A 26,924-nucleotide genomic window follows, 5' to 3' on the forward strand; every position below is an offset into this window, starting at 1 on the left:
GACTTGTAGAGGCAACTATTGCTTGCTTTTGGTGTGCACTTCACTTCAAAATCTTGGAAACACCTTCATTCTTGAATCTGGGATCATTTCATTGGATTTCTGACTCACTATGTCAGTTCCTACGTTTTTCTGCCCGGGTGTTGGAACTCAAGTTTGGAGCAACCATTTGCAGATCTGTCACTTCCGGTGGACTTAAGAGGTTCTAAAACTTCTATGTTGCTCATCATTTGCACTCCGGTGGAGTTTACAAATAGCTGTGTTTCCAAAAACGTTTTTCAGTCCGTGTGTTGGACCCAGCGATTCAGACCATAGTTTCCAAAACCGTCTGTCCCATTGCATTCTGGACGCCCAAAAACACCTATCTGTTAGTTCTTACACGATTCAGTGGAGGATTTTCAGAGTTATAGATCTTTGTGTATTCAGTTTCGTCTCTCTGTTATGCATTTTTCATTATAAGGTTTTGAAAGCTTAGATTTATGCCACATGGCAGTGGATAAGTGTTGACTCCCATTTCTCACTCATTGGTTGGGATTTTGGAGTTCCAACAGAAGAGAGATATTTGCAGATTTTCTTGCTGAGTCCGATTATGCAATGGTGCCCATGTTTTGAGGCATCTGAGGTTCTATTTTCAGTAGCGGTCATTACCATAGGACTATGATTTCTTGAGCATACCTTATGCAGATCACTCTGGTTGTAGTTTGAGCAGTGTGTGCTCATTCGTGGTGTGCATTGGGTTGTAGTTTCATAGAGTAGCTTATGCAACCAAGCTACCTCGCATGCAGCCATTGCTACACCTCTGTACTCAGCCTCTGTGCTCGACAAGGCAACTGTAGGCTATTTCTTGCTGGTCCAAGTGACTGCAACACTCTTAAAAGAAAACACATATCCACTGGTAGATCGTCTATTAGAAATACTACCAGCCCAATCAGCATCAGTGTATCCACGCAACTGTATTTGAACCTGAGCCTCATAAAATAGTCCATACTGCAATGTGGACTTCACATACATGAGTATGCGTCTAGCCGCATCCAAATGCGGTTTCCTTGGAGCCTGCATAAACTCACTTACCAATCCAACAACATAGCTTAAATCTAGCCTAGTAATAGTCATATAAATCAAACTTCCTACTATGCGTCTGTACATAGTAGGGTCTTCCAGAAGCTCACCTGCATCTGTGCTCAGCTTCACATTCTGCTCCAAAGGAACTGAAATAGGCTCAAAGCCTGTCATCCCATATTTGGACAGCATGTCCAATCCATACTGCCTCTACAAGAGCTGTATCCCACTTGGTGATCTAATCACCTCAATGCCCAAGAAATAACGCAGCTCTCCCAAATCCTTCATCTCAAACTTCTGCTTCAATAGCATTTTCACATGAAGAATATCTTCATCACTATCACCTGTGATGATCAAATCATCAACATAAATGACAAGCAACATAATCCCTTTCTCTGTTTTTTTCACATAGAGTGAGAAATATGCCTTGGAAATCTGAAAGCCAATAGTAACAAGATACTGTCCTATCTTGTCAGACCATGCTCTAGGTGTTTGCTTCAAGCCATACAAGGCTTTCTTCAACCTACAAACAAACTCAGGATGAATAGCATGAACATAACCTGCTGGCTGCTCCATAAAGACCTCTTCTTGCAAATCACCATGTAAGAAGGCATTCTTTACATCCATCTGGTGTAAAGACCATCCCTTTGATGTAGCCATAGCAATGACTACTCTTACGATTGCCACCCTTGCAACCGGACTAAATGTTTCTTCATAATCAATGCCGTATGTCTGTGCAAACCCCTTGACAACTAATCTTGCCTTGTATCTGTTCACAGAACCATCTGCATTGTGCTTGATCTTATAAACCCACTTAGAGCCAATTGCATTCTTGTTTTTAGGAAAAGGCACCAATTCCCACGTAGCATTGGCTTCCAAGGCATCCATTTCTTCATCCATGGCTTTCTCCCATTTTTCATTTCCCACACTACAAGGCATAGGCCATTTTCCGACGGAAATACCGACGCTTTTTACATTAAAATTTTTTTTTTTCACGGGCGCAAAGGTCGCTATAAAAGTCGTTAAAATCGTCGAAAAAGGAGCGTCGCTATAAACCGTCGCTATATAGCGACGCTGTTAATCGTCGCTATATAGCGACGATGTAAACGTCGCTATATAGCGACGATATAAACGTCGCTATATAGCGACTCTGTTAATCGTCGCTATATAGCGACACTGGTAAACGTCGCTATATAGCGACGATTAACAGAAGGTAAAAAAAAAGGTTAGTGGGGCTAAACAGGGCCAAAAGGAAGCCCTGTTTAGCCCCACTAACCATTTTTTTTTTTTTGTAATTACAAAAGAAAGTTTTTTATAACAAAATTTCCCTTGCTTGCAGGGTGATACAAAATTGTTCTTGTGAACGATGAGGAAGAAATGCATATACATATACAACTGTGTTTGAAACAAAATTACTCTGTGAAAGGGCGATACAAAATGGCTCTAACGAGCGGATATGAAAAATGCTACTACCACTACTAATCCGAATCCGAATCCGAATCGTCTTGTTGGGCTGTTCCCTGGTCCTCGGCACCTGCATCTTCTCCCTCGTCCCCGACACCTGCGTCTTCTCCTTCGTCATTCGGCACCTGCGTCCGATCCTTGCCCCTGTTGATCGCTCGTCTCTGATGATGGGACGCTTGAGCTTTGACCCTGAGACTGAACCAAATAAATCGAAAATTAGATTGGAACTTAAATTAAAAAGTGAGATTACAAGCAGGAGTAAACTTATACCGTGCGAGCAGCCACCTCAGCCCAATCGACTGTCGCTCCCATTGCCTCTTGCTCAATGAACCACGGCTTGGTTCCTATCCGAAATGCGCGCCGCGTCTCTGCATCCGTAGGAAGACGACCCATCGCAGCTTGCTGTGGATCCAATTTACGAGAGTTAGAGTTAGCTAAAGTGCATGTAATATGTAAGTAAAACAAATAGAACAATACATTAAATGGAAAGAAGTAAACTTACCACGGTTGCCTCGAACGCATACCGTCCACCTGCACCAAAGTGCGAAGTACCTACGACATCCAACCGTCTCTGCGCAGCCCTCCTCTGACCCTCGAACATTTCAGGATGGTCCCTATTCTGCTTCTTCAAGAACTTCCAATCAGCTTTGTCTGCCCAGCTGGGTTTAGACAACCCCTTTGTAATGGAAGTACGCATGGTTGATCTGCGATGCTTTAGGACCAAACCCATGCGCTCGAGCATATAACTGTTATTAAACTCCACATTTGGCGGATTAGGAAATCTGAGTTTTAACTCATCGATCACCGCCTGCTTCTTTTGGCCATCTTGATACCGCCAATCGATATTTATGCCGCTCTTGAAGTGATGACTCATCAACCGCCTCATGGCGGCCATCACTGCTTTGCCCTTTTTGTCTTCTATTATCTCTCCGGCAGATGTGATTTGATAGGAGAGATCCCCTGATGAGTAAGGGGGACTGACGGTAGCAGAGTCTGAAGGAGTGGAAGCTGCGCGACCGCTTCCGGATCGAGGAGTAGTTGTGGGAGTAGGAGAGGGAAAGGGACCTGACTGATACTGTGTCTCCGGACCAAGTGGAGACCTAAAGGAGCGTGAGTGTGCTGACTCGTCTACATCTCCTGAGTCAGCACAACATGAGCCGCCCATCCTACTCTTCCTTCCCTTGCGGGAGGCATGCGCAGGTGATGATCCCGCGGTCGAAGGGGCGCGAGGGGATGGCTGGGCTGTACGTCCACCCGTCGGTGTAGGGGAAGGAATTGCGGAGGTCCTCTGAGAGAGCAGAGAGAAGAATCTCGCTGCCTCCTCATCGCTCATCTGCGCTACAAACTCGTCGGGAGTCCCAACAAATCCATGCACGGCTAGCAAAGGAGTCCCCTGAGGGGTAGTGGCAGTGCTACGTGGAAGAGGGGTCGGACCAGGGGTAGTCACAGTGCTAGGACCGAGAGGAGTCAGACCAGGGGTAGTCCTCGGGGTAGTCGCCTGAGAGGAATCAAAGTCCTCTGGAGCATATAGATCGTGAGCTCTCCTCCTGCGAGGCTGTCCGTACTCGTCGGATGAGCGACGTGATCCCATGTCTAACATAGACACAAACACGAAAACAGAAAACAAATAAACAAACATGAGCATTCTCATAGGCATAGGCATAGGCAAGAAGAAAGAAGAGGGAAAGGAAAGAAGAGGGAAAGGAAAGAGGGAAAGAAGAGGGAAAGATAAGAGGGAAAGAAGATGTAAAGGAAAGAAAAGAATGAGAACGAGGAAATAGAGAATGAGAGAAAGGGAAAGAGATGAGGGAAAATAGAGAATGAGAGAAGGGGGAAATGAGAGAAGGGGGAAATAGAGTGGGAAATAGAGAATGAGCTTATGCAAAAATAGAGAATGAGCTTATGCTTCTCTCATTCTCTATTTCCGCATAAGCTCACGCATGTGCATGAGCTTATGCGGAAACTTAAGCATAAGCTCATGCACATGCATGAGCATAAGCATGAGAAGGATGAGTTTCCGCATGCTTATGCTCATGCGGAAAAAGAGAAGGAGCTTATGCAGAAAAAGAGAAGGAGAGAAGCATCTCTCATTCTCTATTTCCGCATAAGCTCCTTCTCTTTTTCCGCATGAGCTTATGCTTATGCTCATGGGTGAGCATGAGCTTATGCTCATGTTTCCGCATATGCGAAAATAGAGGAGGAATGAGAGAAAGAGCTTATGCGGAAAAAGAGAAGGAGCACTTGCGGAAACTTGCGCATAAGCTCTTGCGGAAACTTGCGCATAAGCTCATGACAAGCTCCTTCTCTCATTCCGCATAAGCTCCTTCTCTATTTCCACATGAGCATAAGCATGAGCTTATGCTCATGCGGAAATAGAGAAGGAGCTTATGCGGAATGAGAGAAGGAGCTTATGCGGAAAAAGAGAATGAGAGAAGCATATGCTTCTCTCATTCTCTATTTTCGCATAAGCTCTTGCGGAAACTTACGCATAAGCTCATGCTCATGAATGAGCATAAGCATGAGCTTATGCTTATGCTTATGCTTATGCATAAGCATAAGCATAAGCTCATGCTTATGCTCATGCGGAAATAGAGGAGGAGCTTATGTGGAATGAGAGAAGCATAAGCATAAGAGAATAAGAGGGATGCGGAAATAGAGAATAAGGGGGAAAGGAAAGAGAGAAGGGAAAAGAGAGAGGGGGAAAGAGAGAATAAGAGAAGAGGGAAAAAAGAGAAGGGGGAAAATGAGAAAAAGAGAAGGGGGAAGAGAGGGTTCCTACGCCCATCACTGCAGCTAGCGCTTAAGGCGCTAGCTGCAGGCAAATGCAAATAACAAAAAGCTTAAATGGAAAGAAGAGGAAGCACTTACCTGTAAAAGTATGTCCCGCTCGGTGTAGTGGACTGGGCCCACAAAAGAGAGACTATGTCCCGCTCGGTGTAGTGGACTGGCCCTACAAAAGAGAGAAAACAACCCATTTTTTCAAATAAGATGTTAGTGGAAAGAGGAGATCACAAAAGCAACTTCTTGAAAGGAGACAAGGAAAGAGAAGATTGAGGAGACAAGGAAAGGAGGAGATTGAGGAGAAGAGAAGGAAGAGAAATACAGAAAGAAGAGGTGAGTTTCTTTCTTTCTTTCTTGAAATTTCGTTTTTTGTTTGAATCCTTTCTAATCAAGCATGAAAACTAGTTTAAAACTTTAGCAATACAAGTAGAAACACTCACAAAACCAAAGCTAACAAACAAACAACCTACATTGTTGAAAAAAACTCACCTTTTGAAGAACTTTCTTTCTGGAAACCAAAGAGGGAAAGAGGAGAGAGAGGGTGCACAAGAGGTAGGAGGAGGGTGAGGAGTGGGAAATAGGGTAGGAGGTTGCTTGGAATAGATGGGAGGTCAGTGAAAATAGGTGGGAGGAGATTTTGGAGAGCTTAGTTTAGAGATTAGGAAAGCTTTGAGCAAAACGCCGCGGGTTTCGCCGTTTCGGGTTTTAACCCACAGCGTCGCTATATAGCGACGCTTATTCGTCGCTATATAGCGACGTTTTTAATTGAAAACGTCGCTATATAGCGACGCTTTCAATTAAAAACGTCGCTATATAGCGACGCTTTCAATTAAAAACGTCGCTATATAACGACGGAACAGAGCGTCGCTATATAGCGACGCTTACTGTTTGTTTTTTAATGAGGCCTCTTGTGACTCAAACATGCTATGCCTATAATTGTCAATATCTCCTCTTACTACATAGCCTTACTATATAGGATTTTTTGTTTCAATCCTTACTATATAGCGATGTCATTCTTTTTATATAGCCTCAAGAGAAGCTCAAATTAAACATGCTATGCTCATAATTGTGTACATCTCCTCTTCATGCTTATGTTTTGGTTTTATAAGTGTAGATGGAAGGGACGAGTGGAAGCTCATCCGATGATGCGCCAACGCCCGGGAGCACGAAGTGGCTTACGGAGAGGTTATATTGTCATTGCACTCATTGCAAGCGAGAAGTATGACATCAACGTCGTATTATCATGCGCCACTTGCGGATGTATGGGGAGGAGCCGGAACCAGTACCCCCCGTTGGTGTTGCACATGTTGATGGATCATCGGTAAGTCAAAGCTATTTAAGTTCGCAATCTTATTGTATACCCGGAATTAGAAGATCTTCTATTTACACGAATGAGCTTATGACAGGATGACGAGGGTGACGAGGGTACACATATACCTTCTCACTTTCAACAAGACTATAGTCTCCCAGATGACGACGAGGGTATGGTCGACATGATGGATTCCATTTTTAGGGGCACTACATCCCACGTACACGTGATGTCAGAGTCTGAGGTGAAAATGCGAGAGTTGCAATCAACACAATTGTACGAGGGTGCCAGGATGTCTAAACTACGTGCTTGTCTCTCAATCTTGAATCTACAAGTACAGTATGGGTGGTCGGATACAAGTGTCTCGGCCTTAATGAGGTTAGCCCTTGCATTAATTTGATTGACTCATTATTTGGATATTGTTTGTTTTGAGAATCATCATTTGGATAGTGTCTTTGTCATAGGTTGTTCCAAAAGATGTTGCCTGCACCAAATACCATGCCCGCATCAAGAGATGAAGCGAAAAAGATGCTAACAATGGTGGGTATGGATTATGATACCATCCATGCTTGCCGTAATGATTGTATTCTCTTTCGTCGTGAGCATGGAGATTTGGCTAGTTGTCCAAAGTGTGGGGAACAACGATATAGAGATGACTTGCAGGGTGAGAGGATACCAGTAAAGGTCTTAAGACACTTTCCCATCATTGCAAGAATACAACACATGTTTCGATGCAAATCCATAGCGGAGTTGATGACATGGCATGCATCTCATCGGTCCACTGATCACACATTGAGGATTCCCGCAGATTGTGCGGCTTGGAAGCACATAGATAATCAGTGGCCGGACTTTGCGAGAGAGCCACGCAACTTACATCTTGGGCTAGCCATGGACGGCGTGAATCCTTTCGGGTTACGCTCGACATCTTGGTCGACATGGCCCATAGTCGTGGTGAATTACAATATCCCACCATGGCTAACAATAAAAAAGGGACACCTCATGCTTGCACTACTTGTGCCAGGAAAGTACAAGGCAAGAAACATGGACGTGTACATGGCACCTTTGATAGAGGAGTTACAGATATTATGGAGAGGAGTGCAGGTCTTTGATATTTCCAGAGCTCCTAGGCATACCAATGATATTTCCGTCAGGGGTATCTTGATGTGGACCATGCATGACTACCCAGGATATGGAGAGTGCGCAGGTACGTGGTTATGTCTTTACATGTACAATGAGGGATTATGCTTTTTTTACTCTCTTTTGCACGCATGTCTTGTACTAACATATTCATGCACGCGTGCAGGGCTTGCTACAAGTGGGTACCATGCTTGTCCTGTTTGTGGACCCGCTCTGAAATCGCTTGCACGCTACTCCAAACACATGAGGAAAAATGTTTATGAAGGTCATGCTCGATACCTTCCGCTCGACCATCTCGCACGTGGAGGTCAGCTTGATCCACCACCATCATATTTAAAAGCAAGTGATTGGATTCAAGCTTGGAGGGAGAATGGAGAGGAACCTCCTCTTGGTATGAAGAGGCTATCGATCTTTCACGAGCTTCCTTATTGGGGTCAGTTACAAATCAATCATCTCTTGGATCCCATGCATATCTTTAAGAATGTGGGGGCTACCATTTGGGCACACTTGGTTGGTTCCAAGGACTCGAGAGGAGTGCGAGAAGACTTGCGTGCTATGAATAGGATGTCTCGTTTGTGGCCCCAAGTGCATGCTTCAAGAAAAGTTGTCCTCCCGAAAGCAACGTGGATCCTCTCTACGAGGGAGGAGGCAGCGATCAAGGCAGACATTGCCTCTTTTCAAACACCGACAGGGTACATGCGTTGCTTGAAAGGAGCATTTTCAAAGGACAATAAGCTTAGTGGCCTCAAGTCCCATGATTGGCACAAGGTCTTACAGGTATTCTAAGTAGAATTAGTGTACCGATAATAGTGATGCATTAGCGTAATTATTATTATGTTATATTGTTGACATGATTTCATTGTTGCTTTGATAGTTCATCCTTCCAATTACAATAAAAGGGTGCTTACAAGAAGATGTTAGAAATGCTATATTCAAGATCTGTGGTATTGTGAGGTATGCTTACTATCAATTCGCATTATCTATTTTCTTCATGGACATGTGAAATAGGTGGATATCTCAAATATCTTACATATGCATGGACATGTGAAATAGGTGGATATCTCAAAAAGAGATCTCTATATCGAGCATCGAGAAGGCTAGGGTGGAATCCATCGAAGCCGTATGCTTGCTTGAGAAGCACTTTCCCTCAAGCATTATGACAACTCAAGTCCACTTGCTTGTGCACATAGTTGATGAGGTGGCTATAGCAGGTACCGTTCATAATCGATGGATGTTTTTTCTCGAGCGGTTTATGAAAACTTTAAAGGGGTTTGTAAGACAAAGAGCAAGACCAGAAGCAAGCATGGCAGAGGGATGGCTTGTGCAAGAGTCATTAGTATATATCACAGAGTTTCTTGCATCCACGGATCCTGATATGCCGCAAGCTTGGCACAACAAGGATGATGATCGCATCATTGGCGAGGTCCCCCAAGGAAAAGGGATTGAAAGAAAGATGAGCGAAGAGCAAATGGAGAAATTCAATAAGTTTTGTATCCTCAATAGCCCTGAGATGCAGAAGTGGATTGAGAGATATGAAGTGGCCAAAGCAGAAAGAATAAATGCAAGGACGAGATTCAGAGTAATGTACAGGCGATCACAACCATATCCACGAGATCTGGCTCTTCTCCCTACTCACATGTCATTTGATTGGCTACAACTAGCTATACGTAAAGCCGAACGTGATGGAGAGACAATAAACGAGCGCGAGCGGGAGTTATCATCTGGATGTATGGTGCATGTAAGTTTCTTATCTCTTGATGTAATTAAGTAATTATTTGTGGCAATATATGCTATAAAATAGGTGCATCTTCATTGTTTTAATGATGCTCTTTTACAGTACAAAAAGTACAGTGCATTATGGTCATATGGACGACATTTTCGCATAGAACGCATCGATTCAAAGAGAGTCACGTATGATTGTGGAGTCATGGCTAACTTCACACAAGATAGCCGAGCAAGTGCTTCGGATACCAATCTTCTCTCCTCACAGTTGGATTATTGTGGAACCATACGCGACATCTATGAAATTGATTTCAGACGATTTACTATTTTCATTCTTGATGTAAAATGGTTTAGAACTACTTACAACGGTCCCCATGCAACTGTGAGAAAAGATGGTAGCGGTCTCTTTGCAATAGACTCCACCAAACATTGGACCGATGAAAGTGATACTTTTGTTCTTCCCGAGCACTGTGAGCAGGTGCATACTAATGATTTAATTAGTCGAAGCTTTCGTTTTTTAAGTCCATTGATATATATATAATTGACGACATTTGGCACGTGATTTTTCATCTTCAATATAGGTGGTTTTTCATCCGGATCGTTCTGATCCAAGATGGTGGTACGTGATCCAAGTTGCGCCACGAAGTAAGCAGATTTTTGAAGATCGAGATGTGGATATGGAGATGCCACTACCAAATCCGGATCCAATTGATGAATCTAGCGAAGAAGATGTAGATCACCATATGAGGCAAGAGGAAGATGCGCATAATGACATCGCACGGGAGGAGGATGGAGATCACGATATTGACGAGGAAGACAACAATCGTCAAGATCGATCACCACACTTAAGCTTAATTGAAGAAGATGATCAAATACTTTTAGGTGAACGTACGATGCTAGAGTACGATGATGATATAGGAGATCAACTCGGTATAGAGTTGGAGATAGACTTGCTTGGCGCCTTAGACTTGGCTCAAGATGAAACAGTTGATGTAAATGCTCTTATTTAATTTGATTTTTCTCATCTCCAACTTGGACATGAATATATGAGCTTCAAAGGCTTGATGTACATGCTCTCATTTTTTATTTCTCTATGAGCTCAAACATGTATGAAAATTTAAAAAATTTTGTCATTGGAAGAAAATAAATTTTAAGACTTAAAAAAAAAAAAAAACCTCTCTGTAAAACGTCGCTATAATATAGTCTCAGTGTCGCTATATAGCGACCTTTAAAAGTCGCTATATAGCGACTTTAGTAGAAGTCGCTATATAGCGACCTTTCATAGTCGCTATATAGCGACTATTACTAACGTCGCTATATAGCGACGCTTCTTAAAAGTCGCTATATAGCGATGATTTACGACACCCGATTTTTATACCGACGATTAACGCTAAGCGGGCGCTAATCGTCGGTACGTAAACGTCGCAATAGGATGCGTGTGTAGTAGTGCCATGGCTTGCTCAACAGAAGTGGGTTCTAGTTCCTATATCACTTTGACCATATAGGCATAGTGAATGGTTGTAAATCCATCATATTTCAGCCTATCCACAGGATACCTAGCTCTGGTAGATCTACGCAAAACAGGCTCACTTCCAAGTGCTCTCAAAACATCCCTAGTCTTCCTTACTCCAGGTGTAACAACAGAAGGAATACCCAACTCATCATCAATGCTCTGTTCTGAGCCACTGGATTCACCATCCACATAAGAGTGACCTGCATTCACATCAAACATGGGCTGATCTACCTTCTCTTTTCCTTTTCGTGATACCTGCATACCACTATCTACATTGCTTTGAGGAGATTCTCCTGATCTCAATCTGCCTGTCCATGGCGAAGTATGTGAACCACTGCTAGAGGACACTGTAGGTCCACTGATATTTTGTGACTATTGCATTGAATTCTGTGCAGCATTGCCATTTTGTGCATCTACATCAATCATCACATTTACTGGTTTATACCAGCTGCTCATCTCATAAAAAACAACATCTCTGCTCACTGTAAACTTACGAGTAGAAGGGTTATAGCATCTATACCCTTTCTGCTGCAGAGAATAACCAATAAAGACGCACTTCTCAGCTTTTGGATCCAACTTGGACCTCAACTCATCTGGCACATGAACATAGGCAATGCAACCAAAAATTTTCAAATGAGAAATGTCTGGTTTCCTACCAGTATACATCACCTCTGGCATCATGCCATGTATTGCTGCAGTGGGAGTCATGTTCATTATGTAAACTGCTGTAGCAACTGCTTCAGCCCAATAATAATCTGGTAGATCTTTCTCATTTAGCATGGCCCTAGATACCTCTCCAATATGCCTGTTTTTCCTTTGTGCAATTCCATTTTGCTGTGGGGTATGACTGCATGAATATTGCTGCTTTATGCCATGCTCATACAAGAACCTTGCAAACTCATTTGAGAGGTACTCTCCCCCTCCATCTGACCTTAGGCATTTTATTTGGAGGCCTATTTCTTTTTCAACCATAGCTTTAAAAGCTTTGAAGTGCCCAAACACTTCACTTTTCTTTTTCATAAAATACACCCAAACTTTTCTGCTGAATTCATCAATAAAAGTGACAAAATAGTGACAACCTCCAATAGATGTAGCTTTAGTAGTCCACACATCAGAGTGGATTAATTCCAATGGCTTTTTACTCTCTTGAACATGCCTAGGAAATGGTTTCCTTGCCTATTTTCCAAATTGACAGGCTTCACAAACCTTATGCATTTCTGCAACCTTGAATTTAGGCAATCCTGCAACAATATTTTGGGCTTGCATTGATTTAAGTCGCTGTATATTAACATGACCAATGCATTTATGCCAGATATCAATATCTGCAACTACACCGGTCCCATGTGCAAACATTGCTGCACTCAATTTAGGCATGTCTGCATCCAACGTAAACATCCTACCCTTGTTCTTTCCTTTAGCTATCAAGTAACCGTTATTTTTCATATCCTCAACAAAGCATTCATGAGGATTAAATCTGACCTACAAGCCCTGCTCAACCATTTGACCAATAGAAACCAGGTTCTTGGTGATGTTTGGGACATGAAATACATCAGACAGGTATTTCTTTTTCCCATCCTACATAGACAAAGGAATTTTGCCAATCTGCACAATAGGATGTGCAGTATCATCACTAGTCTCCACAAATCCTGGTTTTTCCATTTTCCTTGCATCCTGCATCCATTCTGCATGACCTGTCATGTGGTTTGACACACCTGAGTCAACATACCACACATCATTTCGTTCTTCTGCACTTGTCACAGAATTGGTCATATGCTGCACCATAAATAGATGCTCATTTCTGTCATCACACTGTCTACTGGAAGATGCATAATTGCCTTGCTGCAATTTTCCATTTATAATGTCATTCTGCTTTTTGTAGTAGTCCTTAGCCATATGACCCATTTTACCACAGTAGTAGCATTCAACATTGCTGTTTGCATTTTGGCCTCTCTCCCATCCACCACGGCCTCTTTGGCTCCCCCTGCCTCTAGAGTTACCACGTCCTCCTACATAGGATCGGTTTTCTTGAGTTTGCTGCATATTCTGATTTCTACCACGGCCTGTAGATCGGCCTCCTCTACCTCTGCCTTTACCTCTTCTAGCATTTGAGTAGAAGATAGTTTCTTTTGAAGTTCCTCCTGAAGAAGATGCACCCCCATTTCTCTGCTCTTCAGAAATTAGAAGAGCCAATAACTCTTCAAAATTAGGAAATTTTTCATGGATGGCAATGGATGTCCGGAACTGTGCATAATACTTTCCTAGACCATTCAAGGTCACAGAAACTAGATCATCATCTTCCACTGGCGACCCAATGGAAGCAAGTGCATCTGCAATTTTCTTCACCTTCATGTGGTAGTCATTTATGCTCAAATTTTCTCTCTGCACATTGTGCAACTCCTGTTTGAGCTGCATTTTCCTGGCTTGTGTATTTGTGCTATACTTTTTTGCCGAAGTATCCCATGCCTCCTTTGGCGTACTTGCATCCTGAATATGCAAAATCATAGAATCCGAAATACTGATAGACAGCCAGTACATAACTTTTTTGGCTCTCTCATGCCATCCTTTAAATGCCTGCATTTCCTATTGATTGGGAACATTAGGAAGAACTGGTTCTTCTTCATTTCCTGTAATGAACTCCCAATAGCCTTTTCCCATAAGGAAATTTGTCATTCTAAACTTCCATGCCTGGAAGTTGTTCTTGTCAAGCTTTTCTGTGACAATCTATGAAAGAGAATTAGATGCCATTACAGAAGACTACAAAATATTTTGTCACTGCGAAAAGATAGCTTTTGCCTCACACGGGCAGATCTGCAAAACTGACGAAAGTGGTATTTGACCACACAGTCACTTTCCTAGTGACGATTTTGCATCAACAGGCAACAAGCATGATTCTGCAACTCCTAATATCTCTGCACATAGGCATACGATGCAATTTCTGCGGTGAACTTTTCACCGACCAGTAGAGCAGTGGTCGCACAGCAAAAACAGGGCCTTTTCCTGAGTGCCTGCAAAGAATTTTCGCCTTCAAAACGGGCCCTAAAGATATCTATGACAAGCTCCTGTGTTGGATAAGGAAGATATATGATGAAATCTGTCTCAGGATTTTTGACGAATCAAGTGGTATTGCACTTCAATGTGTTATGTTTTTGTAGGATTCTTTGCCAATTGGATGTTGCTCATATTATCAGAATAGAGACTTGTAAGGTCTCTTGAAAGAATCTCAATCTCTAATAGAAAACTCTTGAACCAAAATACTTCACATATAAAAACAAAACTTCACATGTAGTATTGGTGGATCCCAATGGATCCTTTGTATCTCATTTTGGTGGAAAACAAGGACACCGTTGGTTGCTTCTTACTTTTCTGGGACAAAGACATGAAGCCAAGACTAAAGATGTATCCAATAGTGGACCTTATGAATTTACACTTCCTATCCACTCAGCGTAGGTGTATCCATGGATGTGTAAATTGGTGACTTCACATAATGTAATCCATAATTCCATGTATCATGTAGGTATTTGATTACTCTCTTTGCTACAATGAGGTTAGTCTTCTTGGGGATTTTCATGAACTGACTAAGTGTAAGTAAGAAATATAAGGTGTCTATGCTGATGAGGATAGAGAATTATCAAGATCTAATGATTAGATATTGCTTTCCAAGGAGATGGGAGTGGTTTGCAGTCATGTAGATGGAATTTCTTAAGTATGCTCTATCTATACTTTCACTAAGAAAGTATACTGCCTATATCTTCCCTCCATAGTTCTATCCCAAGAAATTTCTTCCATGTCCTTCATGTCAAATTTGAAGGTGAGGTGAGCTTTTGCTTTTGAGATGAGATGTTCATTGGGGCTGGTGATGATTAAACCATCAACATAAAGAACTACCTGAAGGATGTATTTTGTAGAAGGATTTTGGCATAAGAGGTTTTGAAACCTCAACTTGAAAAGCTTGGTATCCTTTTTCTTGGTATCCTTGAAAAAGTCAAGTATAATACGGGGACTTCCACATGTATACTTTTAGTGTAAAGATGACTATTGCCAGGATAGCCATAGCTCTAGTCTCACATTTGGATTATCACACATTGTCTCAAAGTAGCTTAGGTTGGGAGTACTAGAAAGCATTAAGTGAATGCTTGACCAATAAGGCTTCTCATCCTCAAGTAGCAGCTTTGAGAGCTAAAGTATGGACAAAGGTAGATGCATTGATAAAATTGCTTCACCAGGTTCAAATCGATGAGATGTATTATGAAAGGTTCTAGATGGCTGTGAAAGAGTTTATGCAATTACTAGTGAAAGCATGGGGGGAGTCACACATTATGCATTACATGGTAATCTTGTCACCATCATAATATTTAGCACTTGTTTTATCCAAAATTTTTGTTGTTGAAATGATTCTCGTCATGTTTGCAGCATATTCTATATGCACATGGACCATGGTTTGTACAGAATTAGGGCCCTTTGTCCATTTGGAATATACAGGCATGGATAAGTTGCACTATAGAGACAAGGCAACCTACTTCAAGAACTCAAGGCATGGTGGTGGTGTCACGTGCAATACATTGCATGAGATGTTTGACTAGTTTTTTAGATGTTTACTAGTAGGTACTAGGACTTTGAATTCTGAAAAGGAAAAGGCATCAAAGCTTGCAAAAGCAGTTCAAATTGTATCAAAGAATAGAAGGCATAGTAAAGCATCAAAGAATAAGGGAGTCGAGGAGTTGCACATTGGTTGCAAGCTAGAGTGAGAGAAGGGAGCGGATGGGTCCATTGAGCAACAAAAGCTATGGTGTAATTGTATACAATTATGAAATGAATATCTTGCTTATTTTGGCCACAATTTGTGTACTCACTCTTGGAGTCTAGGGTCTGTGTGAGGTAAGGAAGTTGGGAATGGTGGGGACAGGGTGAGGAAGGGGGAAGAGAAGATAGAGCATGAGGTGGGGCACGAGGGGTAGGGTGGTGGCAAGGGCGGGCATAGGGAGGGGTGTGACGATGGGAGGGAGGGTAGAGAGGAGGGCGAAGGGGGTGGGCGGGGGTGGGGGGGTTAGAGGGCTTAGGGTAGGGGTGGGGGGCATGATGAACCCTAAACGTAACTAACAGGGGTGTAAAAAGATGATGGGCCTATATAAAATGTTTTTAAAAACCCTAACTCTCATTATTCAATGGCACGAGTGAAGAACATTGGTAGACTCGTGGGATTCCGCCTCCACCCTTCCTTCTACAACTACACCACCTCCATGGCATCCATGCACACAAACCTCTTCGGGTCTGGTGGCACCTCATCAAACTCTCGTGAGCCCTCGCCCAACTCTCCTGAGACCTCCCCCAACTCCCAAGAGCGCAATCCTTCCCCTAGGTCCTGTGAGCCTTCCCCAGACTCTTGTGAGCCCTCCCCCAAGTCTTGTGAGATCACTCCTAAGTCTTATGAGCCTTCAGCTCTGCATGAGCCTTTTCCTCCCCATGAGCCCTCCCCCAAGTCCCAAGAGCATGTTCCCTCCCCAACTCCGTGAGCCTTCCCCAAAATCCTGTCAGCCAACCCCCAACACCCATGGATCCCATGAGAGGACTCCCCCGAATGAGCAAAATGTGTTTGAGAATGTCCCCAATATTGAGAGGCTTCCGCATAGGATTCAATAAACTACAAGAAAGAGTATGATCATCCCCCTCCCAGTGATAGAGCCTGTCATGGACATAGTTCCTGTGCTAGTGCACAAGATAAAGCAGACGCCAAGGAAGCCCCACCACAAGAACTCCAAAAAATGTGAAAGCTCAAGTCATCCATGAGAGGAGGATTCGGAGGAGGATCAGCACAGAGAAGAGCAACACAATACGTTGAAATCAGACAAGAGGCCATGCAACCATGTTCGAGTACCTTTACAACCTCCACCAAGAGTCAAGAAGCCATACAGAGAAATCTAGGAGCGAGGGCCCTAAGGGAGATCAAACAGCTATAGAAGAGTGCTGACAACCTCATCTCACGTGCTCCCTTCCAAGGAGTGGTGTGGGAGATAGCATAGCGATACAAGGATGGTGTGGCTTTAACACACGAGCTATGGGGGTTCACAGCAAGTCACCACCTCTTTGTTCGAGGATGCAAATTGTGTACCATCCAAGCAAAGCGCTCCATGATCATGGATAAGGACATGGCTTTGGCGAAGTAGCTATGGATGGACCCAGAATCTCATGGAGCCCACCCTTAGGACTTAGACTACCCCTGCCCTTGAAGGCACATTCTTGTATTTGAGGCCCAAGCGACGATTTTTTAAAATAAAATATATCTACATTTTGTATACTATCGCATTGTTGTGTGAATTCTCCATGTTGAATTTACTGTTCATTTCAATGTTACTTTTGAATTTTATCAAATCCTAGAGGAATTTCACAAACTAAAATTAACACCATTGAAAGGATGGAACAAATATAGCATCAACTAAAACAAAATAAAATGGAGTAAATATTATGACTTCATGAAGAGCAACGATGACTTTAAAAAAATAAGAAAGACATGTACTCATTAAAGTCATGTATCCGTTGAAATATATGTTTATATTTACAAGAGGCATCACAGGCTATCTTTCTTCTTAGCTAGTTCGAGTACATTGAGAATAGGGATCTTTGAATCCCCTAGTGGACTCCTAGATATAAACCTAGCTGCAATAGCACCAAGGTCCTCCTCTCTTGCTGCCAAAGACATAGCTGTTGTCGTCAATGACCTACCATGAAAGTTCGATCCATAAGCACTGATAGAAGCCAGGTGGTGCACCGAAATAACCTTGTCGACATTTGGAGTAATTTTGTAGTATCCGATAGCATGCGGCAATGCCTTGCATTTCAGTAGCTCCACAAGCCCTGGAGGAGAAAACTTGAGTTGGAAGATGTTGGCTCTGTTCTACGACTTCGGTAGGAAGAGCAGGGTATTCTCAGTATGCAGGGTTCCAAGGCTTTTTGTCACTTACAGATATATCGGGGTTGTCGTTTGTAGTATACGTGTAGCTTAGGACCTCGAGTCTCGTGTTCCGGTGAGAGACATAGGCTTAAGTGTGGTAAGCAAACATAGTGCATGCATGTGTAAAAGGAACGTGTATAATCATGGTTGAGGTAATGAAGGCTTTCGTCTTCATTGGGGGTTGCAGAGTTTAGGAGGAGTTTAAGGGTTAGGATGAGGTTCTAGGGTTTAGAAGAGGTTCCAGGGTTAGAAGCAGTTCTAAGGTTTAGAAGGAGATCCAAGGTTTAGAAGAGGTTCCAAGGTTTAGAGTAGAGTACATGGTGGAGAACACGTCTTCCTTGTAGATCATGGAGATTAAGGGTTGAGGAACTAAGGGTTTAGGGGGAGCATAGGAGTGGGAGAGGAAGAAGGTGTAAGAGCATGGGCGAAAGAAGAGAGAGGAGGGAGGAGGAGGAGAAGGAGGAGGAGAGAGGAGAAGGGAGGAGGAGGAGGAGGAGGGAGGAGGAGGAAGAGGGAGGAGGAGAAGGCAGGAGGAGGAGGGAGGAGGAGAGGGAGAGGATGGGTTGCAAGGTTGGAGGAGAGGGGAGGAGGAGTTGTAAGGTTAGGACATGCTTTTGGACGTGGAGTGCAAGGAAGCATGGACACTTGAGACAATTGCTTGGAATACCAAAGTAAAACTCAACACAATGCCCCAAAGAGTGTGGGCTTCATTCCATTATGGGGTATTTATCCAAGTTGGAGAGCTAGGAATTGTAAGACATTCTCTCTCTACATGCAGAACTTGCATATAGAAGTTGCATGTAGAACTCGCATGTAGGAGTTGCATGTAGAACTTGCATGTAGAACTCACATGTAGGTTGCATGTAGAACTCGCATGTAGAACATGCAAGTTGGATTTCTAAGAGGGTTTATTTCTAGCCTTATGCAAGTACAAGTGGAGCTTTGCGCTACTCTACACACACATTCTGTTCTACCTAAGTCTATGTTGGCATAGAGACAACATACTCCCGGATCCATTTCATTACTTGTCCTTGGGTTATGGCTTATTGCGAGCACGTATCTGGGTTGCCATGCCTTTGGTCCAATGGTTGTGGAACTTGTGTCATGCCAGTCGATCCTTCTGTAAAGCCTTGGCACCATACAATTTTTGCTCAGTTTCAAGGTAGCCTCTATCCACCATTTGCTCAAACAGAGATATGTTGCATGCTTCTTAGAAGATCACTCTTTGATAGAGTCAGCTTGTATTCTGAGCATCGATTCGTTCATTGGGATTGAAACTGAGTGGAGGCAAATGGAAATCAAGGTAACATGGGACCTCCAGAATGAATTCCAATGTTTTACAGAATATAGCACTTAGGCGAAGGAAGCGATCAATGTTGCCATGCATTATTTGCTCATGTTGCTGAAGTGCTCAGACCATTGTGCCTTGAATATTCCATTCTATACCAGAGTATGGTTCGATCATTGGCCAATTAATGGTTCGATATTCATCCAAAGTGTGTATGTTGGCTTTGCATTTTTTATGCCGTGGAACTGCATAGAACTTGGGGTGGATTCTGAGACATGGAGGTGCATGTAGGTACTCCTTCAAGAAGATTACATCAAAGAGCTTGGGGCGGTGCCAATCAGGTTGTGGATCCAACTTGTTAATCCAACCTTCACTAATTTGCCACTGACGAAGATTGGTAGGAAAGTTGTCCAGGGTCCACCATCCACCTCGAGTTTTCATATCAGGATATTTGTTCCAAAATTCCTTGATGGGGTTACTAGGAAGTGGTATCTCATCAAAATCATACCCATCATTGGAACTTGGCATGGGAGTACGAATTGGATTATCCGGATCCTGATATTCAAAGTCAAATACTGTGTCATTTTCTGCTAACGGAAGCACAAGTAGTGTCGGAGGTGATGACGGGGTAGGGAGAGAATCTGGGGACATAGGGGAGAAATATGGAAGAGTGTTAGTTGCGGAAGGGGGAGTAGAGGGAGGGGGGAAATAACTGGGCAAATGGTTTGAGCAACTTGATAATCCTCAAGGGCTAGGTTAGCACGGGAGGGGAAGAAGCTAGGTGTGAGGGGCTCGTAAGTTTGTGACTGTTGAGTTAAATGAAATTGTTGAGAGGCATGAGCAAAGAGATGATGGAGGGAATAGATGTTAGGATGGAGCTCGGGGAAGGTTAAGAGGGTGGTAGCAGCAAGGGTAAGTGAGGTTATGATGTTGGCAAAAAGAGTGGTTAGATATGGGAAGTTGGATGTGAGATAGGCCCTGTCATCTTCCGACACTTCTTTTTGCTGGTGTGATGGGATCATCAGCTGCATGGGTGGGATGTCGATTATGTCGTGCCTTGCAAATAATAGTGATGGCCTTTGTAGCAATGGCAACAAACCTACAATAACCCTGAGGGGAGGACTACCCATGAGGCATACATATGCAAAGAAAGCATCCATCCTGAGTGCTATAAATCTAGCATGTGTAGATAAGCAAAAGATATTTTTCTCATCTTCGGACAACAAGTCTTAGCAAATTATGTGCAGGGTTTTAGTCCTGATGGAACGTTCCCATTTGATTGTTGGATGAGCAGTGATGATTCTGATTTGGAGTTGCTTCCATTGGATAAGCACACGTGCATTGAGGTGATCTTCCACTCGTAGAGTAGCCACAAGCTCTTGGTACACCACCGTTATGCCTTGTAGTAGGGCTTCATTGGTGTTGTCTTTTAATGCCTCATTGTTGTGCACTAGCAATTGGAGTTCAAGCTTGTGGATGATTATCTTTTGGGAGTGCATCTCATTCATTTTTTCTTTGTATTGATGGTAGATGGTTGTATATACCTCCTTAAGCTTTCTCATTTGCAAGTGACCTTTGCCTGTTGAGGAATGTCTTCAGTGGTATTGGACCATTGGTCCAAGACTTGTGCTTTTGAAGTGCTAGCCTCTTGACCGGTAGCAAGTTGGTCTTTTAAGATTCTGCATGCCCTTGTAAGCTCGTCAATGCTGAAGGCACGCCAAAGAATGTTTCATGTCTTCAAGCTTGTCTTTGCAATCTTGGAGCTCTTTTTCTTTGTGAATTAGAGTGAGTCGAGCTTGTGTCACTACCCCCGTCTATTGGGCATGTGTAGATGTCAAGGAGTTATAGTAGGTCTGTAGGATTGCCGTTGCTTGTACTGCTGCTATTAGCTGTGTTTGACTTTGGTGGAGGTTGGAGGTCACATGCCTTACTGCCTTCTCTTGAGCTTGGAGAGCTTGGTTCATGCGCACTTCTTCTACCTCCTTCTCATCTATCTACACCCGAAGTGACTTGACCTCTATGGTGATTGCCTGGAATTGATCTTCGATTTTCGATGCAGTCTGCCTGTCCAATTCTCTTGCATATTCTTCCTTGGCCAAGCTAGTGAACAGTTCTGAAATTTGGATCATTTGGCTAGCTTGATGTTGGAGAATGACAAATGCTGATGAGGTCTGGCAATATTGCTGATACAAGTGGTGCCCATGTAGCCATCCCGATGATTCTGTAGTACTTGGGGGAGGTTGTTCCAATGGTATTTCAGTACCTTGTGTACAATAGTCATACTGTTAATCTGGCACTAGCTCACCTTGTGGCTCATCAACTGGCATGGCGTTGATGGGCGGTTCTAGTGAGATGATGTAGCCTCAGGCTCTGGTTCCAACCTTTCCTTAAGTTTTGGTGTTGATCTCGTGTTGATCTTGCCTCGGGCTCTGGTTGCAATTGTTGTTGGGGATATATTGGTTGCAGTTGTGCACCGAGCTATAGCATCTCATGGGGCAATTCCTCAATCCTGACCTCTAGAATAGGTAATTCTTCTAAGGCATCTGCACTTATCAATGTGATAGTAGGAGACGTTGGTGACGGCTCCCATACTGGTGAGAAGGGTATGTCCGACTCCTCAATTGGTTTTGGTAGCTGGTCAGAGTCATTTCTCTTTCTTGTAGTTCTTTTTTCATGATTATATCCAATAAGTATGGAATTTTACATTTTTGGCCAGAAGAACCATCTAGTTTCTTTAAAGAAGATGACAAAGTGCTGGACCCTTCCTACTCAGTGAGACAAATGTGCAGAGTGGAAGGGATCGATTCTTGCCGCACTTTACCCCCAGGATTGTGGATAGGAATTGTGCCGCTTCCTTGAGGCGATGGTCAAGGATTGTGCAAAGCAATATGCCATCTCAATGGATTAGTGTGCCCTTGGTAAGGAGAGACTGTACTTTAAGAAACTTTGCATCGGCAGGCTACTTAGGGTATTTGGTACCTTGTGTTGGTAGTGAGAAAGCCCTTTGAATGACTATACTATCGAGGATAATGTTTAGTGGGCTCTGATGTACATTGATTGTACCACACTTGCCAACCTTTGCATTGCTAGAGTGGTAAGAATGGAGAAAGTTCTTGATGTATGGGGTCATTGTAGGACTATCCTCTAAGGATTTTAGGCTCTCATGCAAACTGCCTAGACCCCTTTGCTCTGAGTAAGATGTTGCTTCCTGGGAAAGAGCATAAGTCAAGGTGGGTGGCTAGACAAGTTCCAATGACTGGGACCTGTCAATGGTTGTGTAGGCCGGTGGTGACTGGGGTGGCATTTGTTCGTCTTGGGCATGCACTGAATCCTCTTCAAAGCTATTTCTCTGGACCACCAATGCTTGTGTCATCGTGATTAAGAGGATGTAGATGGCTGCAAACTCTGGAGGGGGTCTCGTGGTTGAGGCAATGGGCTCTTTCTACGCATCCTCTTTAGTGGCAGCATCTTTTTTGAACCTGCATCCATGGGCATGTGGTGTACCATTGATCATTAGATTGGTTGGCATGCTGGTATGAGCCCCTATGTGTATGTGAGAAATCTTATTTTTATACATGCTTTGAGAGTATGGAATGAAAGTGTGTGGTACAATTATTCATGCAATCATCTATGTGTCTAAGTGAAAGCGTGTGAGTGCGCGTGACCTAGTAGCTAGCTAGGGACTAACCATATGCTTTTTTTTTTTGCTGGGATTTTCATAGGGTAGCTAGAACTCAGGTATCACTTCTGAGCCCTAGGTTAAAATCGATTGATGCTACCTATATGTGCGAAGATGTACATATGCAAGTGAGTGCTTGTGATACAATCTAATCCTAACTAAGGGAGATTTGTTTTCCCAAATCTTCGTTTTTGTCGGGGATGGCTTGCGTGTTGATGTAGTAGTGCTTCAGTCGGCTCCCATTTATTGTTGTGTTGAATTGGACTCCATCCAATGTTTTTAGCAGCACAACTCTGATGGGATTCATCTTTCGTACTCGGTAGGGTCCTTGACCTAGATACTTCAGTTTCCCCTTATGTACTTTGGCATTATATAACAGGACTAATTCACCTTCCTTGATGTCTTTTGATGGAAAGGAGGTCTTATCGGAGAGCAACAAAGAAAGGGAGAACACCGAAATTGTGTGTGCTAACTCATCCAGATCAAGGTAAGCTCTTATTATGTATGTATGGTACAAAGGGGTATATACTAGGCCATTGGCCTTTACCCCAACAACTTCCCACTTAAAGGCCAATGCACCTTTAAGGGAGAAGATGGGCATCCTAATGTCATCCGACACCCATCAATACTCTGCAATGTGCAAATTGCTATGAGGAAAGACTCTTTGTAAGAAGATCTGAGGGTTCTCATCTGTGTGAACCTTGACAAGCTGGATGCGCTTGTCCTCAATCACCTCTTTGATGAAGTGATACTTCACATCAATATGCTTTGTCTTCGCATGGAAGACAGGATTCCATGCCAACTGGATGGCACTCCGACTATCATAATGCAAAACTGGAACCTCTCCTGCAATGCTCAAGTCTCCCACTCGACGAGTAAGCCATATAGCTTCCTTGCATGCCTCAGTGGCTGCAACATACTCTGCCTCAGTGGTAGACAAAGCCGTACATGGCTGCAAACAAGAGACCCAAGAAATCGCACTTTCAGTGAATGAGAAAACATATCCTGTAGTAGACCTCCTACTGTCTAGATTCCCTACAAAATCAGCATCTGCATATCCAACAACAGATGTGTCCTTCCTCCAAAAGAAAATGCACATGTTCTTTGTACCATTCAAGTATCTCATGATACCTTTCACTGCCTCCCAATGCTTCTTGCCAGGATTTTCCATATACCTGCTAACAGCTCCCACTGCAAAAGAAATATCTGGACGTGTAGCAACCATGGCATACATCAAGCTTCCTACTGCGGATGCATAAGGTATCTTTGCCATTTTAGCCCGATCTGACTTAGGGCTGTCTGCTTGGCTGAGTTTCACATATGGAGGCAACGGAGTACTTATGGACTTCCCCCTCTCCATATTGAAATGCTTAAGTACCTTGCTAATGTACTCTTTTTGTGACAAATGGAGTTTCTTGTTCCTATCCTGAACAATCCTCATGCCAAGTATGTGACTGGCATCACCCAGATCCTTCATGTCAAAGGTCTCATGCAACCTTTTCTTCAAGGCATCCACATCCAAAGTAGATTTCCCAGCTATAAGCATGTCATCAACATATAAAATCAAAATAAGAAGGCTGCCATCTGATGCCTTCTTTGTGTAGAGGCAATGATTTGTCTCACTCCGTGTGTTGCATCAAACTTATGGTACCACTCCCTAGGAGCCTGCTTCAGCCCATAAAGACTTTTTTGAAGCTTGCATACCATCCATTCTTTGCCCTGCACAACAAACCCCTTTGGCTACTGCATATAGATGTTATTATGAAGATCCCCATGTAGAAAAGTTGATTTTACATCCATTTGGACAAGCTCCATGTCCTCTTTGGCAATCAATGCAAGCACTATATGAAGGGTAGTCATCTTCACCACTGGGGAAAAGATCTCATCAAATTCAATACCCTTCTCTTACTTAAAACCCTTGGCTACCAACCTTGTCTTATACTTAGGCAATGCATCTACTAGAGACATCTTTAGCTTGTAAACCCATTTGCATGGCAATGCATGCTTTCCTTTGAGAAAATAAACCAAATCCCAAGTAGCATTCTTCATCAAAGAATCCATCACTGCATAGCCTTCTCCCACTTATGCTTGTCATTCCTAGACATAGCATCCTTAAAGCATGAAGGCTCACCACAATCTGTCAACATGACATAATCTAGAGATGGAGCATATCTCTGTGGACGTCGTGAGACTCTAGTGGAACGTCTCAACACTTGCTCACCATAAGCATCTTACTGTTCCAATTGATTTTCCTGCATAGCCTGAGGTTGTCCACCTAGATGTGGCTCTCCCACCTCACGATCTATGGGCTGTCCATGCCCTGCATCATGTGGAATAGGTTGTGCATGCCTCTCATATGGTGGTTGTCCATCCTCTTGAAACACCACTCTACGTATCTCAACAGTCTTTTCTGGCTTCTTGTGCATCTTGTCCTCATTAAAGATAATATCATGGTTGCGTACTATCTTCCTAGCCTCTGGATCCCACAATCGGTATCCCATCTCGCTTGAATCACCATATCCAAGAAAAATGCACTTCCTTTACTTTGGATCAAGCTTGTTGCGTTTTCCCTTAGGGATATGAACATAAGCTTCATAGCCAAATACACGAAGGTGCCCATAAGATGGTGGCTTGCTTGACCAAACACCTTTTAGCACTTTCCCATCTAGTGCCTTGCTAGGCGATCTATTGATAAAGATGTACTGTTGTCTTGATAGACTCAGCCCAAAAGCCATGAGGTAGACTGGCATTAGAAAGCATGCTTATATTCCTTTCTTCAATAGTTATATTCATCTTCTCAGCAACCCCATTAGCTTTATCTTGCACAGGGAGCGATCCAAGCTTACTGCAAAGAGAGAGAAGCGCAAACCATATCATTGTGCAACGTCCCGCTACTAGCCAATTTGCTGTTCCTAGTACGTTCTGTTCGTCCTACGAGGTAAGACTTCGCACGGCGCCGTTGGCAAGGAATTGCGACCGCTCCGCTCCCATCAATTACAATTTCGCTAGACTGCACTGAACAATATCTGTGAGCGCTGAGCGGAGCTCACTTCCGTCCAATAGTAAGTGAGGGCAGATAGACAAGTGCGGCTCCCGGATCAGACACACATCTGCAATATCGACCTTTGGGCGCCGATATAGCAAATGAATGCATGAGCCGGCAGCTGGAATCGTCTTCTCCACCATCTGTTGGTAAGAAGGGAACTCGGATTCCAAGCACCCCAGAACTCCCAGCAGTACTTTGGAGCATCAACATACAAATTAAACACAGAGGATATCTGACTTTATAAAGCGATTGAGATTCCAGGAGCCAGAGCCTAGAGCGCTAGAGAAACTGAACTCTACTCACCAGAGATTCAGCAGTTCGGAAGGGAAACGAAGATCAGCTGACGATACACGGTAAGGATCGCCCAGCATTGTTTATATGCACATTGGAAACGGGCACCCCTATGGTTTGAAGTTTGAGCCATGAGAGGGCCAACAAGAGGTGTAATGGGGGCAATCTCTGTCAGGATACGCTTCGCTAAACTTCCCTCCAAGGGGAGAGACGACAGTCACGACACCCATAATGCAATGCACAGCGACAAGGGCGGGATGATGAACGTGGTTGGAGGCAAAGGTCGATCAGCAGATCGGAGAGCATTAACTAGGTTCCTCTCAATCTCGTAAAATACGCGGGGGTCCAGTTCAAAGTCCAGTAATAACAGACTCCAGACTCCAGGGATCAACTGTAATTTGTGGGGAGATCGATGCAGGATGCCCTTCACTTAAACGATTTCTACTACAATTGATCAATGTACGATTTCTACTACAATTGATCAATGTAAGCTTGATTCTTCAATCTTGTGGAAGGTGGCAGCTGGCGGCTATAGCATTATGCGTCGTCTTGTGTGATCGATTGGGAGGTGTGGACTGAGTGATGCAGATTTTGCAAGATATGGCCACTGGTCAGTGTTGAACGTGCATGATCTGTTGTGAAAAGTAGGAAAAGCTGCAAAAACTTGTAGAGGCCGGCAGCAGCCAGCAGGG

Source organism: Dipteris shenzhenensis, chromosome 5, assembly GCF_047967505.1.
Source record: "Dipteris shenzhenensis isolate YYH24624 ecotype China chromosome 5, Dip_SZ_1.0, whole genome shotgun sequence".
Classification (NCBI taxonomy): Eukaryota; Viridiplantae; Streptophyta; class Polypodiopsida; order Gleicheniales; family Dipteridaceae; genus Dipteris; species Dipteris shenzhenensis.